The sequence below is a fragment of the Narcine bancroftii genome, chromosome 12 (genome assembly GCF_036971445.1).
Source record: "Narcine bancroftii isolate sNarBan1 chromosome 12, sNarBan1.hap1, whole genome shotgun sequence".
NCBI classification, from domain to species: Eukaryota; Metazoa; Chordata; class Chondrichthyes; order Torpediniformes; family Narcinidae; genus Narcine; species Narcine bancroftii.
The window spans coordinates 27328698-27345483 of record NC_091480.1 but is presented as its reverse complement, the minus strand read 5'-3'; the positions used below and the strand labels follow the sequence as shown (position 1 = coordinate 27345483).

General features: G+C 40.6%; 1 protein-coding gene across 5 annotated transcripts in view; it reads right to left on the bottom strand.

The window, feature by feature from the left end:
* Nucleotides 1-16786, bottom strand: part of LOC138746517 (mesothelin-like protein) — an 82846-nt gene that overhangs the window by 40825 nt on the left and 25235 nt on the right. For 4 of the 5 annotated variants that reach the window (XM_069904747.1, XM_069904745.1, XM_069904750.1 and 1 more), the window contains one exon: nucleotides 31-217. The exons of the other annotated variant lie outside the window; for it this stretch is intronic. The gene's annotated coding sequence lies outside the window, so the exon portion shown is untranslated. The remainder of the gene's footprint in view (nucleotides 1-30; nucleotides 218-16786) is intronic. 5 annotated transcript variants of the gene reach the window in all.

Here is a 16786-nt window from a genome sequence, read left to right as displayed (position 1 = left end):
CAACAACAAGCAGCGACCCCCAACACTTACCGTTGGCTGGCCGACACCCCCAGTAGACTGCAAGCAGCAACACCAACTCCTCGACGCTGTCTCTTCAGCCCAACTGTTTGCGTGACGTCATCACGCAGGACTCCACTGTCCCCATTACAAGTCTCTGCATCAATAACCCTTGACCAGGCAAAAAATCTTCATTTATCCAGATATAAGTTTTGAACTCCTAAAGAAGAGAAAAGAGTTCAATACAGCAAAGGCGATTTTATGGAAGAAAGGGTATAAATTTATACTAAAGCATCCAGCGGTATTGAAAATATTTATTCCAGGACAACAAAACAGACTATTCTCGGATCCAGAAGAAGCACGAAAATTTGCAGAACAATTACAAAAATAGACTGAGGGAGGAAGACGGGTAATGAGAGTTAAAATGATCACGACTGATATGTATGTGGGTAAAGACAAAAATAGACTGAGGGATGAAGACGGGTAATGAGAGTAAAAATGATCACGATTGATATGTATGCAGGTAAAGAGGTATAAGAGTGAATAGAGATAATGAGCATACATGAATGTATCTGTACTTAGAGGAAAATATAGATAGTATAGACAAGAATTAATAAGGGAAGGTAATGGAATAGAGAGAATAAGGAGGGAATTAAAAGAGGGACCTTTGTGACATATGAAAAGTGAAATCTTTTCTGGGGGAGGCAGGGTGGGGGGAAATAGCGGTCACTGCAAAATCAGTTGACGCTTGCGAGTGGATTCGCAAATCCAAATGGAGAGGGGAGATGTGGTTGTCCGACAAGGGATAAAGGACAACTCAGGAGGTGAAGGGGAGATTGGGGATAAATAAGATAGAAATAGGAGAATAAGGAAAATGTTAGATGTTGTAGGAATGTTGTCTTATAAAGAGTTGAAAATAAGAAAACAGAAATGGAAAAGGAGGAAAGGTAATGATGGAAAAACGGAAAGAGAAGATAAACAAAATATAAAAGGGCTACGCTGAACTATATGCCTTTAAATATTAATGGAATACATAACCAAATTAAAAGGAAGAAACTACCAAATTTAAATGAATAAATGTATTCCATTAGAAAAAATAACATATTGGTTAAGAAATAATATTGAAATATTCGAACAAGTATAGGAGCCTTACATTAAATACAATAGCGAAAACCTACCGGGGACAAACATTACCTAAGTTGATGGAAGGAGAAGGAAAGAAAAGAATGGACTCAGTAGAATTTCTGGTGTAATTTTGTTGAATGACAACATTGTCTGACTGGCTTAATGCAACCTAGATTGTATACCTAAAATGGATGAGAGGGGGGGGGTGGTGGGGTGGTTTGGGAGGAAAGGGGGGGGGGGAGAAAAAGTCACTGTATATGTGTGAAAAAGAAATAGTGTATATCATGGCTAATGTGATTTATGGTGTGAAAAATAAAAAAAATAAAAAAAAAAAAATAAAAAAAAACCCTTGACCAGGACTTCCCCCAACCACTCACAAAAGCTATGGAACTGATTAAAGTGAGTGGACACTATATCAATTGCTTATTTGACTCGGGGTCAACTGACAGTTTTATCCGCCCAGACCTGGTCCACCGTTGCTGACTGGCTATTCTCCCAAATGCACAGAGAATTTCATTGGCGACCAGATCACACTCGACTGGGGTAAAGAGGTACTGCGTGGCAACCCTGAAAGTCCAGGGCATCACGTTCACAGACTTCAAACTATTAGTCCTTCCCCAATTGTGCACCCCTGCACTGCTTGGACTGGATTTCCAGTGCCAGTTTCAAACCGTTTCCCTGCACTTTGGGGGGCCTCACGCTCCACTCTCTGTCTGTAACCACTCCATCCCGGAAGCCTCCAGTCAGTGGCAGCCTGAGCCACCCGCCCCCCCGCACCCAGGGGCCTCACCTGTAGTCTCTCCACCCTCCGAGTTGCTCCGCCAGCGCTTTTCACAAATTTCACCCCTGGCTGGAAGCCTGTGGCCACCAAAAGCCGGCAATATAGTTATGAACACAGGAAATTCAACACAAGCGAGATGCGCAGACTGCTGGACGAGGGCATTATCAAACGTAGCTCGAGTCCATGGAAGGCCCAGGTGGTGGTTGTTAAAAACGGGGAGAAGCTGCAGATGGTGGCTACAGCCAGACAATCAACCGCTTCACGCTTCTGGATGCGTACCCACTTCCACGGATCACGGATGTGGTGAATCAGATCACCCAATACCGCGTATTCTCCACCATTGACTTACGTTCGGCCTATCACCAGCTCCCGATCCGCTGAGAAGACCGACCTTTCACGGCCTTTGAAGCAAATGGGCGGCTGTTTCAATTCTTCAGGGTTCCCTTTGGGGTCATGAATGGCGTCGCGGTCTTCCAGCGGGAAATGGACCAGATGGTGGACCAGAATGGGCTGAATGCTACTTTCCCATATCTGGACAATATCACCATCTGTGGCCATGACACAGAGGATCATGATGCCACCTTGAGAAATTTTTTCAGGCTGCCACTCGGCTGAACTTGACCTACAATTTCGGCAAGTGTGTCTTCTGGACCAATCGGTTCGCAATTCTAGGTTGCGTAATGGAGAGCAGGGTGGTCATGCCAGACCCTGACCGCATGCGTCCCCTCATGGACTTGCCCCCCCCCCCCCACACCCAAAAGCCACTCAGATGCTGCCTGGGCTTTTTCTCCTACTATGCCCAATGGGTTCCACACGGAACATGGCACGGCCACTCACCAAGAGCACCTCCTTCCCCCTGTCACCGAAGCCAGAGCGGCCTTCAAACGCATCAAATCGGACATCGCTGCTGTAACACTGCACACCATCGACGAGTCCATTCCATTCCAAGTCGAGAGCGATGCATCCAACTTTGCACTGGCAGCCACTTTGAACCAGGCCGGCCAGCTGGCAGTCTTCTTCTCCAGAACCCTCCAGGATCCTGAGAGCCGACACTCCTCTGTCGAGAAGGAGGCCCAGGCCATAGTCAAAGCAGTACATCGTTGGAGACACTACCTCATTGGCAGGCGTTTTACACTGCTGATCAACCAATGCGTGGTCTCCTTCATGTTTAGCAATACCCAGCGAGGTAAGATCAAGAATGACAAAATCGCCAGGTGGAGAATTGAGCTCTCCACCTTTAATTATGACATACTGTAGCAGCCTGGTAAACTCAACGACCCGCCAGATGCGCTCTCCAGGGGGGACTTGCACCAACATACAATTGGACAGTCTGCAGAGACTCCACGAGGAGCTCTGTCATCCAGGGATCACGAGGTTCACACACTTTATCAAAGCTTGCAACCTGCTCGACACGGTCAAGGAGATTCGCTCCATGACCCGAGCCTAACCGGTACGTGCTGAGTGCAAGCCCCACTTCTTCCATCTGGAGAACGCCCACGTCATCAAAGCCACCCACCCCTTTGAGCGTCTCAGCGTAGACTTCAAGGGGCCTCTATCGTCGACCAACCGTAACACCTATATCCTTATGGCAATCGAAGAGTACTCCCGCTTCACATTCACTGTACCCTGCTCGGACATGACTGCCTCCTCAGTTATAGAGGCCCTGCACAGCATCTTCGCCATCTTCGGGTACTCCAGTTACGTCCACAGTGACAGGGGGTCCTCGTTTATGAGCGCAGAGCTGCGGCAGTATCTTCTGGAGCGTGGTATTGCTTCAAGCAGGACCTCCAGCTATAACCCACGTGGTAATGGGTAAATTGAAAGAGAGAATGCCGGTCTGGAAAGCGGTTACGTTTGCCCTCTGGTCCAAAGGTCTCCCCACCTCTCGCTGGCAGGACATGCTCACTAGTGCCTTACACTCCATCCGTTCCCTCCTATGCATTACGACCAATGCCACCCCCCATGAAAGGATGTTCTCTTTCCTGAGGAAATCCAAATCATGAACGACCATGGCTCATGGTTCCCGGTCCGGTCCTCTTACGACACCACGTCCGGTACTCAAAGAATGAACCCTTGGTTGACTGAATGACTCTGCTTCATGCGAACCCGCATTATGCCTACGGGCGTGAGGACACAGTCTCGGTAAGGGACCTAGCCCAAGCCGGATCAGGCCCAGCAGTGCTTCCAACCTAACCTCCCCCAAATCCTTCTCCCCCAGGTCATGTGCTTGAACAGAGGGACCAGCACCATCCCACCAGCTCAGGCCAGTCTGTCGACAACACCATTGGGGAATTGAGCAAAGCAATGGCCGCACTCTACGGGCCTGCCAGCGACACGACTCTGATGACCCCAATCCCGGCACCACGGCAGTCACGCCAGATGTTCAGGCCCCCCTGACCGGTATAGCCCCTAACTTCCATCCACCCCAGGGTCAGTTCTCAAAGATGGGGTGAATGTGATAGTACAGATTCTATCACCAATGTGTATATGTACAGATTGTAGTGTAGGATGACTGTGATTGGCTGAGAATGTAGCCACCCCTACTGGCAGGTCTTAAAGGATTGCTCCTAGCCAGACCAGGTCATTCTGGACTGGTCAACCTACTTGTGATATGCTCCACTCTTTTAGTTAATAAAAGCCTTGGTTTGGATCAACAAGTCTGGTTCTTTTGACGCGCTCTACAAATATATTATGAAACCTAATAGCCTGAATATACTTGAGATTGTCTGATCTCGGAAGTTAAGTAGGCTCAGGCCTGGTCAGTACTAGGAACACCAGGTCCTGCAGGTTTCTGTGAGGGGCACTGGTCAGTGGCAACTCTCTGTCTGCCTGACATAAGTTAAAAGAATTTCATGTATGCTACATTCTAAACGTAATATTACACAACAATAATGGAACCTTTATCTTTTGGTGTAGCATTTAGTATTAGTAATCTGTTTCATTCTTTTTATGTAACCATTATTACCACCCAATTCAGTCACTTATGCTCGAGACAGGAATCTGCACTTTTTTGGCTTCTCTTTAAAATTAATAACTCTGGTGGTAGAGCCCCTTTCCTGTACTAATGGCTATTCTTGCATAAATGATCAGATCAGATGGTCTCTCTAAAACACACTTCTAAGAAAAGGCCTGGGGATGCCCCACCCTTATTCATTCTTGCCATTATTTGTTGAGTTTTCAAATAATATCTCTAAGGTGTGTTACCATGTTAAAGATCCGCCCTGTTGCCATTGACATCATCAGATTCTCAGGAGTGTATAATTATAATGTTGTCAAATTACAATAGGTGTTTACAAGAACCTCAAAAAGACAGACTTTGAATGATTACAATGCACTATTAAGTAATACTTGACTTTTTATGTCACAAATCTGATGGAATTTTTTGAAGAAGGCATTTGGCACTTTTCCCTTCATCAATCTGGGCACAAATGCAGGAGTTAGGATGCTATGTTACAACTGTCCAAGTCATTAGTGCAGCTGCTCTTGGAGTATTGTGTGAACGTCCAGTCGCCAAGCAATAAAAAACCATATGGTACTTTATCTGTAAATCATAATTGCCCTGTCGTTTTCTTTATGACAGTGATTTCTCTCCCATCTATTTTTCCAACCCTCTCTTAAATACAACTTGGTTAATTATAAACAGTAACCAAAATTATGCACAAAACTACAAAAGTGGTCTAACCAAAATATATGTTCAGGGGTAGAACACATGTTTCTTCTGTGTAAATTGCAGTTGGATACATCATAGCTGATCTTCTACTGTAATATTAAAAAAAAATTACTTTCAGGGGTAGAACACATGTTTCTTATGCATAAATTGCAGTTGGATACATCATAGCTGATCTTCTACTGTAATTTTAAAGAAAAATGTTCAGGGGTAGAACACATGTTTCTTCTGTGTAAATTGCAGTTGGATACATCATAGCTGATCTTCTACTGTAATATTAAAAAAAAATTACTTTCAGGGGTAGAACACATGTTTCTTATGCATAAATTGCAGTTGGATACATCATAGCTGATCTTCTACTGTAATTTTAAAGAAAAATGTTCAGGGGTAGAACACATGTTTCTTCTGTGTAAATTGCAGTTGGATACATCATAGCTGATCTTCTACTGTAATATTAAAAAAAAATTACTTTCAGGGGTAGAACACATGTTTCTTATGCATAAATTGCAGTTGGATACATCATAGCTGATCTTCTACTGTAATTTTAAAGAAAAATGTTCAGGGGTAGAACACATGTTTCTTCTGTGTAAATTGCAGTTGGATACATCATAGCTGATCTTCTACTGTAATATTTAAAAAAATATATGCGTTCAGGGGTAGAACACATGTTTCTTATGCGTAAATTGCAGTTGGATACATCATAGCTGATCTTCTACTGTAATTTTAAAGAAAAATGTTCAGAGGTAGAACACATGTTTCTTATGCGTAAATTACAGTTGGATACATCATAGCTGATCTTCTACTGTAATTTAAAAAAATATATGTTCAGTGGTAGAACACATGTTTCTTATGTGTAAATTACAGTTGGATACATCATAGCTGATCTTCTACTGTAATATTTTTTTAAATATATGTTCAGGGGTAGAACACATGTTTCTTATGCATAAATTGCAGTTGGATACATCATAGTTGATCTTCTACTGTAATATTTTTTCTTCAGATTCTTCCCATTCTGACCATTCACCACAATTCTGCTGTGGCCGATTATGAATTCAATGCAATTTCTTTGCAATGTATATGATGTACCATCAATAATCACAAAAGACTGGAGTTGTGAAACTATCAGGCTTTCATTAACTCAAGACTAGAGCAATTCTCTCCCTAACTGACTGATCGAAGAAAAGTGAAAGGGAAATCATGCAAGGGGTTATGGGTAGGATCAGTCTCTGGAGGCATGTCCAGCCAACAGCAGCCAGTCATGGCATAATAGTCGTTTATCACATTCACCACTCCTTTTTGAGAAGAGTCCTGTGGGGCGAGACAAAAATGAGAGGGCGAAACAACTATACATATATACATTTTACATGTTTAGTCTATCAGGGTCTCCTCTGCCACAGCAAGTGATGTGGCAATGGTTGGGGTGCTGCCGTAGCATCCTGAGCAGCTTATGGGGTTGGCCCGTTAACAGTTTGTCGAGGGGTGGGGACAAGTGTGGTGCTGGTATATCATTGGCAATGACAATGACCAGGGGTAGGGGGTGGTCAGCTGCAGGTTAAGGGACTCCTATGCTTGAAGTGGGAGGAAGTGTCTGTTGAAAGTCGTTAGTGGTTGGGGAGGTGCCCATTGGAGCCAGGTCCCAGATCAAGACCGTGTCTTCGCGTCCTAAGGGAAGGCAACATAGGCATACTGGGGGTTAGAGTGGAGGAGGCAGACTATCTCAACCAGTCAGTCTTAGATTGCCTGATGTGCTTCTAGAGCAGGACCAGTCTTGGGGAGGTCAGGCAGGCAGGTAATGTAATTGCTGATTCAGAGTTCATAAGGCGTATTGTTGGTGGCTGTACATAAAAGTTAATGAGGCATGTTGTTGGTGGCTGTACATAAAAGTGACTGGACAGAGTGGAGTGCTTCTGAGAGGACTTCTTGCCATTAGGAGATGGGGGGACCCTGTGATCTCAGTGCCACGAGGAAGGTCTTCCAGACTGTGGCATTATCCCGTTCCTTTTGCCTGCTACCCCTAGGATTGCAGCTGGTGGTCCTGCTCGTGACAATGCCCCTGGCCAGCACTCATGAATTATGTCCCCCGGTTGCTGTGAATGAAGCCAGAGAGCAAGAGGACATTATGGGGGCTTTAATAACTGTAACGTGATCATGGCATGGGATGGTGAAGAGGAAATGGGAGTTTTCGTCGACGATTGTAAGGAAATAGACATTCTGGTTGGAGGAGGGGAGGGGTTCCTTGAAATCAATGCTGAGGCGCACGAAGGAGCAGGTAGCCTTAATCAGGTGCTCCTCCTCCAGCCAACAAATCATCATCTATTGTTACTTGAATTTTAGACAAGCATACTCTTCAGCCTGTCCATTACTTTTTAAAAAATATATTCTGCTTATCTGGCAGAAATACTTTCAAAGTAGCTGGATAACAGAGAACAAATCTATATCTTTTGGCTTGGCTTCGCGTACGAAGATTTATGGAGGGGTAATGTTCACGTCAGCTGCAGGCTCGTTTGTGGCTGACAAGTCCGATGCGGGACAGGCAGACACGGTTGCAGCGGTTGCAGGGGAAAATTGGTTGGTTGGGGTTTTCCTCCTTTGTCTTTTGACAGTGAGGTGGGCTCTGCGGTCTTCTTCAAAGGAGGTTGCTGCCCGCCGAACTGTGAGGCGCCAAGATGCACGGTTTGAGGTGATATCAGCCCACTGGCGGTGGTCAATGTGGCAGGCACCAAGAGCCACAAATCTATAACCTTTATCATATATAACCTTCTTAATCGGATTAAACTCTCTTCTTTTCTTCAATAAAGTTTGACTTGAATCGATAAAAAAATTTTTTAATCCCCTTCATAATTCAAAGTACCATGTTCTCTATCTCTTCTGATTGCTAAACCAAGTATCCTCTCTCGATCCTGATAGTTTAAAAATCTAGTCAGGATAGATCGAGGTCTCTGATTAGGACAAGGTATTTGTCTAAGACCTCTATGAGCTCTCTTAATCAAAATCTTATCCTTAAAATTTTCTCCTTTAAATACTTTCGATATCCATTCTGAAAAAAATAATTAAATCACATCTTGACTTTCTTTATTTTCAGACATCCCCACAATTTTAAGATTATTCCTTCTGCTGCAGTACTTTCTGAAGCAATGTTTCATTTATAGAAATCAAACCAGTCATTGTATCTTAATTTATATTTGAGATTTCTTCAATACATTGTACTTTTTAATGCACATCCTGAATTTTATCTTCCACTTTATCAACTCTTTGTGAAACAATATTTATCAATTTAGTCATATCCGTTCTAACTTGCTTCAGTTCTACAGTTAAGTTTAAAATTACTCTCCAATGCATCTATTTTAATTTCACTTTTATCCATTTTCTTTTTAAAAGTCTTTTAGATCTTTCTTCTTCTGAACTTATCATTTCTTCTTTGCTTCCATAGTCCTCTGAGTCTTCTTCCACAGGAGATGTATCAGCCTCCTGTTCAGAAGAGGTGACGCCAGAGTGGCCCTTTAAAAGATGATGTTTTTATTCCAAATTTTTTTCCTCTGCAACCCTCAGGCCCGACTTCTTGCACATGCATGATGCAGTCTTAGCTTTTCCAGTGGCGCCATCTTTGCGGGGAGCCACAGAGAAGGATCCGGAGGATAGTCCTTCAATAAAGCCCTCACCAGCAGATCCAGAACCAACTTTAGCGGCCTGCTTCGATGACAAGATAGGCCCAAGTTCTCTTTCCTTTCTCTCTTCCGATTTTTCTTTTGGTGTAGCTTTTTCCTTTTTTTTGGCGACATCTTTTTTCTTCTGTTAAGCACTTTAAAGTAACTTTAAAGTAGTTTTTGTCGATTTAACAGTAAATCCCTCGGGAGTCGGTAGGTTACATGGTGTTAACATGGAAATATGAATTAGGAGGACTACAACTTCCTAATTTCAAGAATTATTATAAGGTAGCACAATTAAAATTTATTGTTTCTTTGTTTGTAAAAACTTTACCATCTTGGGTGGAAATTGAATTAAATAAAATTGGAGAAATTATATCAGAAGAGTTTATTCACAAATGGGAACCAAAATTAATAACAATTGACAAATATGCTCTGTTATCAAAATACTTGCTTAATATTTGGAATAAAGTCAAGTTATAAATTGATGGAAATCTTTTATCGTTAAAAACACCACTAATTAATCCATCTTAATTTTTTTCAAAAGATCATCTCTTTTTGAATATTTGGAATAATAAAGGAATTTCAAAATTGGAAGATTGTTATAACAAAATAGATTGATGTCATTTGATGAATTAAAATTAAATATGATATTCTTTGTAATATGTTATTTTGTTATTTCCTATTTAAGAGAGAAATTAGGATCTGATATGATTTTAAAAAACCTTACAGATTTAGAACAAATTATTGTTGATGGAATGACTAAAATAATTATTTCAATAGCATATATGTTGTTACAAGAACAAAGACCCAAAGTAGGTTTGTTTAATTCAAAAGGAAGATAAGAACAAGATTTATGTATAAGAATAGATCAGCAGGGCTGGCAAGTTTTATGTAAAGAAGTTATGTCTAATACTATTAATGTAAGGTATAGAACATAATTTTTTTACATCAATTATATATTACCTCAGAAATTGAATATATTGGACCAATATTTTAGATGAGGAAAAGAAGTTGGAACCTTTCTTCATTCTATGTGGTCTTGTTCGAAAGTTAATCCTTTTTGGTTTCTGTTAGTAAATTTCTACAATGAGTTACTGGTGTTGTTTTTCTGTTAAATCCTGAATTATTATTGTTAGGAAATTTTGAAAATTTAACTCCTAAATTAACTGTCAGATTTTCAATTGAAATTTGTTGTTAGTTTTAGTAATAGCAAGGAAATGTATTACTGTTACATGGAAATCAGTTGTTTCATTAACATTAGAAAGATGGTATACAGAGATTCAAAGTTGTATTCTTTTAGAAAAAATATTTACAATTTAAGGGGCAAATATTCTGTATTTTTACAAATTTGGAGCTTGTATGTTAGAATAATGAGACTAAAATTATATTTTTTTATTATTTTGAATTCAGGAACAATATTACTTTTGGGATCCTTAAGAGTTATCTGAAGCAATCCAAACTAATATATTATGTATGTTATTATGTATTTTATATTTAGATTTAGATTTTAGTCATGGGGTTAGTTTAAGTTGGGGGGAGGGGTTTAGGGTTTTTTAAAGTTTTTAGTTTTAGTAGTATCTTTAGTCTTTTTCTCTTTTTCTTAAATAACTCTTTGTAATTGTAATACTAAGATAAGTACATTGATCCCTCACAATCTTAAAAGGGAAAGTAAAATACCTTGGCATACAAGCATTTAAAGGTAAAAGTTCACTCTTATACAGATTCAACTTATACCCTGAAAACTGACTAAATTGAGATAGCAAAGATGATATGAATGGTAAAGAAGGATCTGGATTAGATATGAAAAGCAAAAGATCATCTGTGTCGAGGGAAACTTTATGTTCAGTACCTTTCCTGTAAATTCCTGAAAAATCTGTGCACTCATGAAAGGCTAATGGTTCTGAAACAAAATATAAACTTAGTGGACTTAAAAGACATCCCTGATGAGTACCCCATTGGAGATGGAAAGGTTTTGATTGTGGTAAATTAAGAAGAATCGAAGCATTAAGGACTTCAATACAATAATTTCATCTATTTAATAAAACATGGTCCAAAATTAAATTTTCCAAGATTGCAAATAAATGACCCCTCTCCACCCGGTCAAAAGCTTTCTCTGCATCTAATGAAAGGACACATTCAGGGACATGAGTGGGGGGTGGGGGGGAGGTAAATATAAAAATTTCAATAAATGTCATATATTAAAATAGGAATGATGATTTCTAATAAAACCAGTCTGATCTTTAGAAATAATTATTATTGATATATTCTCCAGTCTGCAGCCAAGATCTTCATATCAACATTCAGTAGAGGATATAGTCCATAAGGAGAACACACAAGTGGATCTTTCCCCTTTTTCACAATAAAAGAAAGGCAAGCTTCATTAAAAGATAATGCAAGATTTCCCTGTTGAAATGAATCATTAATAGCGAAAACCTACCGGGAACAAACATTACCTAAGTTGATGGAAGGAGAAGAAAAGAAAAGAATGGACTCAGTAGAATTTCTGGTGTATTTTTGTTGAATGACAACATTGTCTAACTGAATTAATGCAACCTAGATTGTATAACTAAAATGGATGAGAGGGGGGGGGATGGGGGGGTGGCTTGGGAGGAGGGAGGGGGGAGGGAGAAAAAGTCACTGTAAATGTGTGGAAAAGAAAAAGTGTATATCATGGCTATTGTGATTTATGGTGTGAAAAATAAAAAATTAAAAAAAAAAAAAAGCAGAGGATTTAACTATGGCACAAGCAATTTAGAAAAAGAATTTAAAAATTCCACAAGGTACCTATCAGGTCTTGGACATTTACCTGACTGCAATGAGGAAATCGCAAAAAGTATTTCCTCTTGGGATTTCGGCTCCTCCAGGCTCATACTGTTATTCAGAAAAAGTGTGGGAAGATTTAAGTGGTCAAATAATCCATCATTAGACCATTATCATTATTAGATTCAGAAGTGTATAATCTCAAATAAAATTCTCTAAATATATAATTTATTTTAGAATGATCTGTGGTAACAGTACCATCATCCATTCACATTTTAGTAATTACTTTCAATTGGTTGGCCAAAAGATTTTTCACCATGAATGTAAAATTTAGTTTTACTTCTCAGAAGTTATTGTTCAATGGGATAAATAGAAAGAGGATCAAATATAGTCTTGTTCAAGTCTCTTTTTATATAAATCAGGATTTTTAACTTGTGCTTATTGTAAATCAACTGAGTTCTCAGTATGAATGCAAACCTGAAAATGAATTATTTATTTGTACGCTGTTTTCTGTCCTTTAACCAATCCTCTATCCATATTACCTCCAAATCCATAATCCTTTATTATACTATTATTTGATGCCTTTTAGAATCAACATGTATTACTTCCATTGTTTTCCCCATATTCTCAAGCATTTTCCTTCAGAATACCATTAGAAAGAAAGCATCTCCCACACAGCTGCACTTGCTCAGTACTATGTTGGAATTACAGCCCTGATTTTTGTACTCTAAACTCTCCCATTCAAGCTAGTGCACTTTAGATCTCTGGGGCAAGTAGGCATTATGTTTATTCACTAAGATGCCATGTGATTCTTTGATTCCTTCCAAAACAAACTTATTTGCATTTCATATCTAGCTACAAACTCGTCTCCAGAATGCTGATACAGCCATAACAATCTCTAATCCTGTAATAGAAATCCTTCCAATTAAGATCAAATGTCATTCACAGCAAAGCATGGCTCCAAACAGAAATTCAAACATGAACACTTCCACAACAATCTATTGTTCTATTCTATTGTTGTAATTCATTGATCAGTAAAATATCTTATTGTAGTGTTAATCTGTTTGGTAAAGCTTAATCTGCTGCCTTCAAACAAAGCACTAGATTGCTGACTTGATTTTGCCATCAAACTTTGACAGTCATCCATCGAAAGTTTGAACAAAAGAAGTTTTGTACATGTCCAGTCAACATGTTGCAAATAATAAAAATCCAAAGCCATACTACCTCTCACATCTCAATTCTTCCTCCAACTATTGTGCAGAGATAAAATTGTGTCACCCATCGATTTACTCTACCTGTAACTTACTCGGGTTCAAAAGATGAGATTGATTATCCATGTATGTAATGGTAACAAGAAAATAATTTATCATTTGAGTTGTTCAAGTGAACCGGTAAGGACTTGAAGGGCCGACATGGCCTGTTTCCGTGCTGTAAACGGTTATATGGTTATGGTTATATGGATCTGTGGGGGAGCTCGTTCTTTTGTTATTGTTCCTATTTCAATAATCCAAGTGCCCCTGTAGTGGCACTTCAGCAACATTACAACTCCCAGGAGACATCGAACCGGCCATGTTGTCAGCGTAAGTTGAGCACGTGATTCTGACTTTTAAAAGGTTGCGCAGGTGAATCTATAGAAATGCTTTGTGTGGTTATTTTGTCATGTCCACTGCGATTCTAGTGGATTGGTGACCCCGACGAGTCCAAAAATGTATTCTTGGACAAACATGGACTCTGCAGCCGTGGCTGTGAAGCTACCACCTTTCTGGACAGCTGAGCCTGATCTGTGGTTCCAGCAAAGTCGAATTAGACATCACTCATTATTACCATCTTGATCAGGTCATCGCTAAGAGGGTCGATGACTTCCTACGGGATCCACCACATACCAGCAGGTATGACGCTTTAAAACAACTTTTATTATGTGTATATGGTGTGTCCCGTAGGGAAAGGGCATCCAAACTACTACCACCTCCTTCAGAACTCATGCTGTCCTGGCAGCTGGCGAAAGTCCCAATATGTTATTCGAGCAGCTCTTTTTAGAGCAAATGCCAAATAATATTAGGCTCTTGTCATCCAAGTGTTCATTTGATAATCCAAGGGCTGCAGCAGTGGAGGCAGACATTCTATGGCTGGCTAAAAAGCACAGCAAGGAAAGGCAAGTCTACACAACCAACCTCTCTGATAGCGACCCCATGTCATACTCTAGTGCTCGTAGCACATCACTCCCTACAAGCAGGCAACTCACCAAATCAAGCAAGCAGCCCGTGGACACCTCATTTTGATGTTATTACCACAGGCACTGGGGAGTAAATGTCCGCAAGTGCCTTCCACCCTGTCCGTTTGCGGGAAACACCCAGGCCAACCGCAAGTAAGGGCTGTGGCGGTTAGCAAGAAACCTGCAAGCCTACTGTATGTATGGGACCAGTTGTCCCAGCAAATATTTCAGGTTTAGAAGTTAGTGTATTTCCACCCACATGTTTTGATACATGCCATCCAACCCCAGACCTGCAACTACAAGCAGTTAACAGTTCCAACATTCTGACCTTTGGCACCAAGAAGATGAATGTCAAGTTCGAGAATCAACTCTACACTTGGCCATTTATTATAGCTGCAGCATCCCGACCTTTGCTTGGTGCAGATTTTCTTAAGGTTCATTCATTCCTCATTGACTTAAAATGGCATCGGTTAATAGATGAAACACTTTTCAGGTTATTCCTCTGCCAGATGCCTATACCCCTGCTTTGCACCTTCAAACATTAGGTAAACCAGTAGATGAATTCTCCAAGATGTTGGAAGATTTCCCTGAGATTACTATTCTACAATTTTCTGCCTCCACTCCAAAGCATGGTGTTACTCATCAAATTTATATTAAGGGCTCTCCTATCCATGCTAAAGTGTGCCACTTGCCTCCAGAGAAGCTGTGCTTATCTAAGGAAGAGTTTGCCAAAATGGAGGAACTAGGCATAATTCATAGATCCCTGGGCATCTCCATTACACATGGTCATGAAACACAATGGAGGTTGGCGACCTTGTGGAGATTACAGGTAGCTTAACAATGTAACCATCCCGGACTGTTATCCGATACCTGTACCTCATATTCAGGATTTCCCAGCTAATTTGCAAAGTAGACTTGGTGCGTGGCTATCACCAAGTACCAGCAGAGCCAGAAAATATTCCAAAAACATTAATAATTACCCCATTTGGGTTGTTTGAATTTTTACAAATGCCATTTGGATTAAAGAATGGCACTCAATCATTTCAATGGGTAATGGATGCTTTAGGTCATGGTATGACCAGTGTCTTCATTTACCTCAATGACATTTTAGTGGCTAGTGGGACTAAGGAAGAACATTTGGAACATCTTTGTCACTTTTTATTCATCTTCAAAAGTTTGGACTGATCATCAATCTGGATTAATGCATTTTTGGACAAGAAATTGTTAATTTCTTGGGGCATAGGAGTATTCAGGAAGGCGTGACTCTGCATCCATCCAAAGTTGAAGCAGTACCAAGACTTGATATGGTAAAAAGCCTGCAGGATTTCTTGGGAATGGCAAATTTTTACCGTCAGTTTCTTCCGGTAGCAACTTATATCATGAAGTCTCTTTTCGATTTACTGTCCAGAAATGCCAGAACCATCCATTGGACTGAAGAAGAAAACAATGCCTTCTTGAAGACAAAAGATTTTCTGACTCATGCCACTATGCTCATCTATCCAGTTTTAAATGCAGCCACCACCCTTTCTACAGATGCTTCCAGTTATGGCCATAGGAGGTGCACTTCATCAATATGTCAATGGGCAATGGAAACCATTAGCATTCCTCAGCCACCATCTTCGTGAAGCAGAGAATAAATACAGAGCTTTTGTGTCTATTCAACACTTCCATTATTTTTTGGAGGGCAGAGATTGTACTATGTACACTGACCACAAGCCCTTAACATTTGTATTTTCCAAGGTAGCAAAGTCCTGGTCAGCTTAACAGCAATGGCAATTAGCATTCATTTCACAATTCTCCACAAAAATAGTACATATTTCTGGAAAAGACAATGTAGTAGGTGATGCACTTTCCCGCTCTGCTCCACTTAAGGATTCATCTGTAGATCAAGGTATTGACTACACAGCTTTGGCCGCAGCCTAAGAACATGACCATGAGATGATTGCTTATCGGACTGCAATCACAAACCTGCAATTGAAAGATGTCCAGTTTGGAGTTAATGGCAAACTACTCCTCTTTGATATATCAACGGGACACTGAAACCCCATAGTTCCAGCAGCATGGTAATGTCGAGCACTTGACTCTGTGCATGGTCTCTCATATCCATCACTTAGATCGACCATTCATATGGTTTCGGACAGGTTCAGGTGGCGCAGTCTTAAAAAAGACATTACATAAATTGCTTGCCAAAAAGCAAAAGTTCTGCGGCATACTAAGGCGTCACTGCAATCCTTCCCAGCAGTTACTTGGTGTTTTGCTCATGTCCACATGGATATCGTAATAGACATGTTTACATGGTGGTCCGAGGCTGCACCCATGGTAGATGCTACTACAGACACTTGTGTTCGGATGTTCCTCAGTTCCTGGGTGTCTCGTTTTGGTTTACTGTCGCATGTTACTTTGGATAGAAGACCACTATTTACTTCCTTGCTATGGACAGCCTTGTCTTGCTTGCTCAGTATAACAATTCATCATACCAATGTCTATCATCCCCAGGCCAATGGAATGATTTCATCAACATCTCAAGTCAGCCTTAATAGCTCAGTTAGAGGGCCCAAACTCGGCTGATGAGCTTCCCTGTGTATTAGTGGACATTA